Genomic DNA, 8,143 nt, shown 5'->3' with positions numbered 1-8,143 from the left:
GTCTCTGACTTCTTTAATGTGATGACAAGCTATTTTATCAAATTGATTACCTAACGTTTGATTACGTGATTGAATTAAACCATGCAACAGTTAACTCGTCAATAACCTGGGGCACCACGGAAGCATTAGTTTATATAGAGATGCTATCTCCTGGATCCACTCTTAAAGATCTGAAGATCTTTTATATCAATAGCAGTCGATCATTAATTATTCTTTACCTTCTATCAGTCTCATCTGAACGTCTTAAAATTCTTGGTTATCTGCACGAACACATTGTTCTCAAATGTTTTTAAATACACAAACTGGCTCAAATATTGCTTCACTAACTAATTAAACAATACATAACATTGAGCTGGTGGTGTGATGCTCTGGTTTGCCCAGTTGAGGTCGCCTTTGTAGAATCTTCTGGGTCGTCGTCGAGTGAGATTGTGGTTTTCTGTGTCGGTCAATGTTCTTACTAGATTTGCTACCTTTCCAGCTACAGTCTGTAAACTTCTTCTTGAGTGATCAATAGTTCAGAGTTCATACCATTTCACGCATGGTGCAAGCTCTCACGTTTTCTGGCCTGTAGAGTTGAAATTAGACTTGGCCCTTTTTAAAAGTGAGGACAAGTCCTCACGGTATTTGGAACTGAGGTGACTTTTTGTCACGGAGGCTTTTATTTAAGTGGAAAAGGGGTTGGTTCATAATTTCCAACCAATGTCTATTCACTTGGGTGTGGCTACTGACTTAGTTCAACTTTACAATTCTCTCATTTTAAAGGTTAACATCACATTGCATCATTTTGCAAATAGTTTCATCTTTACTCATACATTTTTACACAAAAATTAGATTCAAGCCTCATAACTGGGAACCTGTATAAACTGAGTTAGGGTAATGTGGCTGTATTGTCTTTCATGAGGTCACAAACATGAAACAAACGGACCGGGTCGTAGCTGGCTTCTCCACTGAGCGTTTGAACAATAGTCCTATTTTGGAGAATGTAATTCTCAAATTGTGGGATGTAGTAGAATTAGGCAGGAGAGTTCTATTGTGACCCTGTCTCTCCCAAACTGCATGATCCAGCCCCCCCCCCCCCCTCCCAGTAACTTGCTCAATTTGTATACTGTTCAAACTAGGCATTACAAATGCATTTAAATCTGGGTTATGGGACCTAGAAGAAAGCATGCATTTTGTTTGCGTATAGCACTAACTTTAGATCAATCAATCAAATGTATTTATAAGGCCCTTCTTACATCAGCTGATGTCACAAAGTGCTGTACAGAAACCCAGTCTAAAACCCCAAACGGCAGTTGGCTTTTTATAGCCGATCATTGAGTATCTCTACCACTCCTGCTGTCTCTAGAGAGTTGAAAACAGCAGATCTGGGACAGGTAGCACGTCCAGTGAACAGCTCACGGTTCCATAGCCGCAGGCAGAACAGTTGAAACTGGAGCAGCAGCACGGCCAGGTGGACTGGGGACAGCAAGGAGTCTGATCAGGCCAGGTAGTCCTGAAGCATGGTCCAGTGATGTGAAAAGGCCAACCAACGGAGCAACGGAAAATAACACAATCTACATACAATTTCATTTATCTATATTTATTTATTTTTACAGCATTATCAACGTTATTTATTTAGATTGTAAATATTGGTGGTGTATCAAACCTTGGGGCACCCCTTTATTTAACTCAGATTTGACACCATCTACCTTGATGGCCTGAGTTCTGTCATTGAAATAATTATGAAACCGTCTGCAATAATCTGTACCCAACCCTATCGAGGACAGTTTATTCAACAGAATAACAGTGTACAGTACAGTATCAAAAGCTTTTGACAATTCTACAAACATGTCAGCACAATTATTTCTATCTAAGGCATTTGCAATATTATTTACAACAAGCATGGTAGCCATAGTGGTGCTATGATTAGTTCGTAATCTGGATTGATTAACATTAAGAATACCATTCACAGAGAGAAAATAACGTAGCTGTTTGGGTCAAATTGTCAGCCCCTAATGACTTCTTGGTGTCAATAGCTAATAAGGCAGCAATAACTTCTGTTTCTGTGAATTGCCGATAAGACAAACCCCGACTAGCATCTCCCATGTGGCGTGAGGTTGACTGATCATCCATCGAGGCAACTGGAGGCTTTAATTGGGAAGAACAGTTGACTGACTGGCCAAGACCAGTATGACCCCCATTTCTTTCATATAGAATGCAGCGGAGATAAAATGATGATTAATTAAAAGCATCACATCTGAACTTTTCCAGTAATAATACAGGAGTCTAAAACTACTTGCTTTAGGCAGGGAAGTAGATGAATTACCCCGCTTCAGTGAATTCAGTGAATTTTCCAGAATTTAGTGGGATCACTAACAGAGCCTGTCATAGTGCTAGGGAGTAGTTTGATTACGACTGTTTAACCGAGGCAGTGCACGCACATCTCAATTGCCTAAATAGCTGCCAATTAGTTAACATGCGTGTTTGTCTAGCCTTGGCCCAGGCTTGATTTCTTATCTAGAGGTCTGAGAGTACAGGAGAGTACCATGGGTTATTTCAGTTTTTGACTCTGAGTCACTTGAAAGGGGCATGTTTATCAGCCAGATGTAAAAATGGATGAGAAGAAATGTGCCAAAACAGGGTCTTGAATGCAAGCCAGTAGAAAAAAACTCATGAAGGAACGCCTTGGGTGAGATTTTTTCACAATTATTATACAATGGTCAGAGTTCTTCAATTGTGTATCTCTTATGCAAGCTGTAGGGCAGTGGTCGCTGATATAATTTGCTGATACACCTTGCCCCGAACGGCCGCTCTTATAGGTCAGAATTATAATGCATGTATTTACGCGTTGGGCCATCTCTTCATGGACCGAGTTCAGCTTAGTGGGATAGGTTTTGCTGACACCCTGTTCTTTCGATGGCCGCGTCTCCTTCATTACTGGGTGTAAGTCTCTGATTGTCCACACGATTTCACAATGTCCTTTATAATGGTTGTCTGTTTCCTTGAACTCGTTCTGTGAGAGTGGTCTTCTTAGGAGACTAATCAGCCATCCCAGCTTGGGTAGGAGGGCTGTGTAGACAATCAATGACTTGAAGAGAATAACCAGTTGGTCCTTCTTGAATTCACCTTTTTAGATACAGTACTCAATCGTAGCATTGATTGTTAAGAGGTTCTTTTGTTCTCTTCCTCGTGTTGCGTTTCGGGGTCACAACTAATTGTAGATCTCGGCTGCAGCGCGCTGTCAACTTAGTCTGGTATGACAATTATTAACTCACATGTTTTATACCCCAGGGTAAAAAGGGGCGTTCCCGTATTTATAACACACTCTCTGGGTTCCCTGGGGCATAGCTAGTTACAAGGCAAGGTATCAGAACTTACTATGATCTCGTTTAGACAACTAGAAACACAGTTCATCATTACAAAAACATTCTTTGATCTGGATATTTTCTACACAACGCACAGTATGTAAACATCATGTACATATTATGAAAACTCTTCAAGTTACAATGTTTTCATTATAAGGTTGTCTTTGAACTTTTAATAACATCACAAAATCGACATTAATTTTTATATTCCATCTATCATTGTTACCACCATTTTGGCTGATGAAATATATTGTCCCAAAGTCCATTTATTGCATGTTACAGACCACACTTAGCCTCTCTGCGGGAGGGAGAGATATCTCTGTAGAACCGTGATCCATTGGAACCTGAGCCAGTCACGACACATCAAACTATATTTTAGATTTTTCAAAGTAGCCACCCTTTGCCTTGATGACAGTTTTGCACACTCTTAGCATTCTCTCAACAAGCTTCACCTGGAATGCTTTTCCAACAGTCTTGGAGTTCCCACATATGCTGAGCACTTGTTGGCTGCTTTTCCTTCACTCTGCGGTCCAACTCATCCCAAACCATCTCAATTGGGTTGAGGTCGGGTGATTGTGGAAGACCGGTCATCTAATGCAGCACTCCATCACTCTCTTTCTTGCTAAAATAGCCCTTACACAGCCTGGAGGTGTGTTGGGTCATTGTCCTGTTGAAAAACAAATTATAGTCCCACTAAGCGCAAACCAGATGGGATGGCGTATTGCTGCAGAATCACCGTTCACCTACTCTGCGTCTCACAAAGACATGGCGGTTGGAACCAAAAATCTCAAAGGTCTAATGTCTATTGCTCGTGTTTCTTGGCCCAAGCAAGTCTCTTCTTATTAATGGTGTCCTTAAGTAGTGGTTTCTTTGCAGCAATTCGACCATGAAGGCCTGATTCACATAGTCTCCTCTGAACAGTTGATGTTGAGATGTGTCTGTTACTTGAACTCTGTGAAGCATTTATTTGGATTGCAATTTCTGAGGCTGGTAACTTTAATGAACTAATCCTGTGCAGCAGTGGTACGTCTGGGTCTTCCTTTCTTGTGGCTTGATGGTTTTTGCGACAAAAAGTTCTTGAAATGTTCCATATTGACTGACCTTCTTGTCTTAAAGTAATGAGGGACTGTCGTTTCTCTTTGCTTATTTGAGCTGTTCTTGCCATAATATGGACTTGGTATTTTACCGAATAGGGCTATCTTCTGTATACCACCCCTACTGTGTCACAACACAACTGATTGGCTCAAACACATTAATTGATTAATTGATTTATGGTTACTATATGATTCGATGTGTTATGTCATAGTTTTAATGTCTTCACTATTATTCTACAATGTAGAAAATAGCTAAACATTTTATTTGTTTAAACCTACCAAAAACCCACTACCGAAATTCCACTACTTTGGCCCTATCTGCTCCTGCACCATGCCAATGACCTAAGAGAACGGGACACCACCACTCAACACACCCTGTAACTCTGAAGTCAAATCTCGTATATCCAAATACTTCTCTGCAGCTGCCACCAACACATCTATTTTCTGTGATTTACGCTCCATTTCTGCCGTACAGTTTATAACCATTGCTATGAACGCTAAGAATCCAATCTTACTGAAGCATATATCACTCGTTGGCCTATCCCTCTGTGCTGGCACAGATCTACTACTCACAGGGATCCCCTCCAGATCTCTCACCCTTGACCCATACATCTCAACATTCTTCAATGCCTCAGCATACAACACCTTCTGCCTCTGGCCACCTCAACCTGACTCTCTCACACCGGACACCTCCGATCCCCAGCAACATGAGCACCCCCTACAGTTGAAACACAATTCTATCCACCGAAACTACACAATCCTCTGTCCCATGCCCTCCGGCACACTTCTCACATCTTGGCATCTCCCTCCTCCACACTGCTGTAACATGACCATTAAGTTGCACCTGAAACAGAGCAGTGGATTCGGTACAAAAGCACTAACCGGATACCTGATATATCCTAACATGACTGTTGGGTAAAAACTCTTGACTTGACAGTGACTCCTCTGTTTCACCACCGGGTCTGCGCCACACCAAAAGGCAGGCGTCACAAATACCAGGAATCTTCAACTTCAATTGCTCCACCTCCACAGGTATTGCTACCCCAGATATCATTCCTTTCAATGATGCCCTATTCCTAAGTGTGAAGCAAGAAACAGATCTTGACACAAGTTGGAGCACCCGCTCCCTCTGGACAGAAGAAACACAAACAAATAAGTCCACTACAGGTTACCTTCACTGATTCAACTGAACCCAACTCCTTCCCCACCCATCCTGAAACCACAAATGGATCCACCAAAAGTCAAGGATCTACTTTCTCCCAAAAGTTCACTCATACTGGACCAGATCCTTAAAAAAATAAAAATAATGTCCATCAATGCCAGACTAAGGCTCCGAGCTCTTCGCCACACCTTCCACCTAACTTCTCACCCTCATTCGCTTTCATTTCACCTCCAGAACTTGGTCTGGCACATGGCTCACTGTTTGCCCTTGACATCAATCTCTTCAACACCCCATCGCCATCTCCACCCTCTGCTTTCCTCATTCTCTTCAACTTCTTCAACCCCCATTCTTCCACAGGAACCCACCTTTCTGTGTCTCTGTCCCAATAGTCCTCTTCTGTCGCCATCTGAGAATGTTCAGATCTCTTGCAATTATGTCAGCCAATGAACTCATCCACATTACGCAACGTCACGTAATGCCGGACATTTTACACATCAATGTTAGCGTCTTATAATCGTAGCGAACTCATTTAAATATGTAACACCTTAAAACCGTCATCACATGTGCACATCATACAGCTTTGTTTAGAAAACCGTTAGCTCAAGCAGAGTGTTACGAATCCCTTTTGGCCCGACAGACTAGGGGAGATGGTAACGAGACCCGTAACATAACTCAAGCAAATTATAAGAGTGAAAAAGTAAAAGTGAGAACGAAATAACCACAGACAACTAAATTTACCGTCAAATACATGGTTTATTAGAAAACACACGGTAATGGGGGGAGGAGCAGGAAAAGGGGCTGAGCTGGACCCAAGGAAAGAAATAGTAAGTATTCAAAAACACCCCTAAGCTAGACTAGCCTATTTCAACAACAGCTAACTAACCAAAAATACAGTGGGTGGTCTGCCCAGTTCTAACTAGTGTTTTTAACAAAGTTTACCTACGGGTAGTGTATGCCCATGGGCGACTTGTCTTGGTTCCCCCTTTTCCCACCAGCAAACAAACACCATAACCAAAAACAATACTCACAGGTGAGGACAAAGTGATATGGAGGTGCTCAAACAAAAAAAGAGCTCAATACATAAAGAACAATAGAGAGACATAGTAGGAGAGGGTGAAACAGAGCAATCTACAAACATATGGCATTTACAGAGAGATTGAGCTCTAGAGCAAACAACGGACAGGGTTTTAAAACCAAGGGAAAGGAACTGTGATTGGGTAGGAAACAGTAGGAGGTGTGTCTTCTGATTGATGATTGATTGGTGACTGATTGGGGAGTGATGATTTTCACCTGTGAGGGGAGAAGGCGAGAAAAGAACAAAGGATACATACACACACACACCCACAGGATACCTGTATCTGTAACACAGAGCATGGCAGAACGATACTGGTAATTATACAACAGGTGGGTCTAATGCTGGACGCTGATTAGTTGAAACCACATTCCAGCCGGTGTCTATTCCACAAGTTACCACCGGCTAAAGCTATGACGTTGAAATGCCTTTGAATTTTCCTCTGTTACTCTTTCACATTCCATCTCCTTTCTTCTTTCCACTATCATCAAGCTGTAATGATAGACATTTTAGAAAATTCAACATCTACCCTGTCTGCACATCTTCCCAGGCAACCACCGCAGCAGGAATGCTGTGATACAAAATCAGCTTTCCCAAGGCAAAAGGGGGATATGCTGTGAAACCTGAGAAGACAGGGCAAAGGGGGATATGCTCTGAAGCCTGTAAAGACAGGCCAAAGGGGGGATATGCTGTGAAGCCTGTAAAGACAGGCCAAAGGGTGATATGCTGTGAAGCCTGTGAAGACAGGCCAAAGGGGGGATATGCTGTGAAGCCTGTAAAGACAGGCCAAAGGGTAAGGCATAGTTATTTATTTAAAATAGAATTTCAGGCACATACATTCCAAATACTAACATTGAAAAAAAATTGCAATACCAAATATTGCATATTCAGACTCAGTACTCGTCAGTGAAGAGCACTTTTTGACAGTCTTGTCTGGTCCAGCGACGGTGGATTTGTGCACATAGACAACGTTGTTGCCGGTGATGTCTGGTGAGGACCTGCCTTACAACAGGCCTACAAGCCCTCAGTCCAGCCTCTCTCAACCTATTGCAGACAATCTGAGCACTGATGGAGGGATTGTGCGTTCCTGGTGTCTGCCACTGCGAGGACGATCAGCTGTCCGTCTTGTCTCCCTGTTGCGCTGTCTTAGGCGTCTCACAGTACGGACATTGCAATTTATTGCCCTGGCCACATCTGCAGTCCTCATGCCTCCTTGCAGCATGCCTATGGCACGTTCACGCAGATGAGCAGGAACCCTGGGCATCTTTCTTGTACTGTTTATCAGGGTCAGTAGAAAGGCCTCTTTAGTGTTCTACATTTTCAGAACTGTGACCTTAATTGCCTACCGTCTGTAAGCTGTTAGTGTCTTAATGACCGTTATACAGGTGCATGTTCATTAATTGTTTATGGTTCATTGAACAAACATGGGAAATAGTGTTTAAACCCTTCACAATAAAGATCTGTGAAGTTT

This window comes from Oncorhynchus kisutch, linkage group LG19 (assembly GCF_002021735.2).
Source record: "Oncorhynchus kisutch isolate 150728-3 linkage group LG19, Okis_V2, whole genome shotgun sequence".
NCBI classification, from domain to species: Eukaryota; Metazoa; Chordata; class Actinopteri; order Salmoniformes; family Salmonidae; genus Oncorhynchus; species Oncorhynchus kisutch.
The sequence above is the reverse complement of the archived record's forward strand: the minus strand, read 5'-3'. Positions refer to the sequence as shown.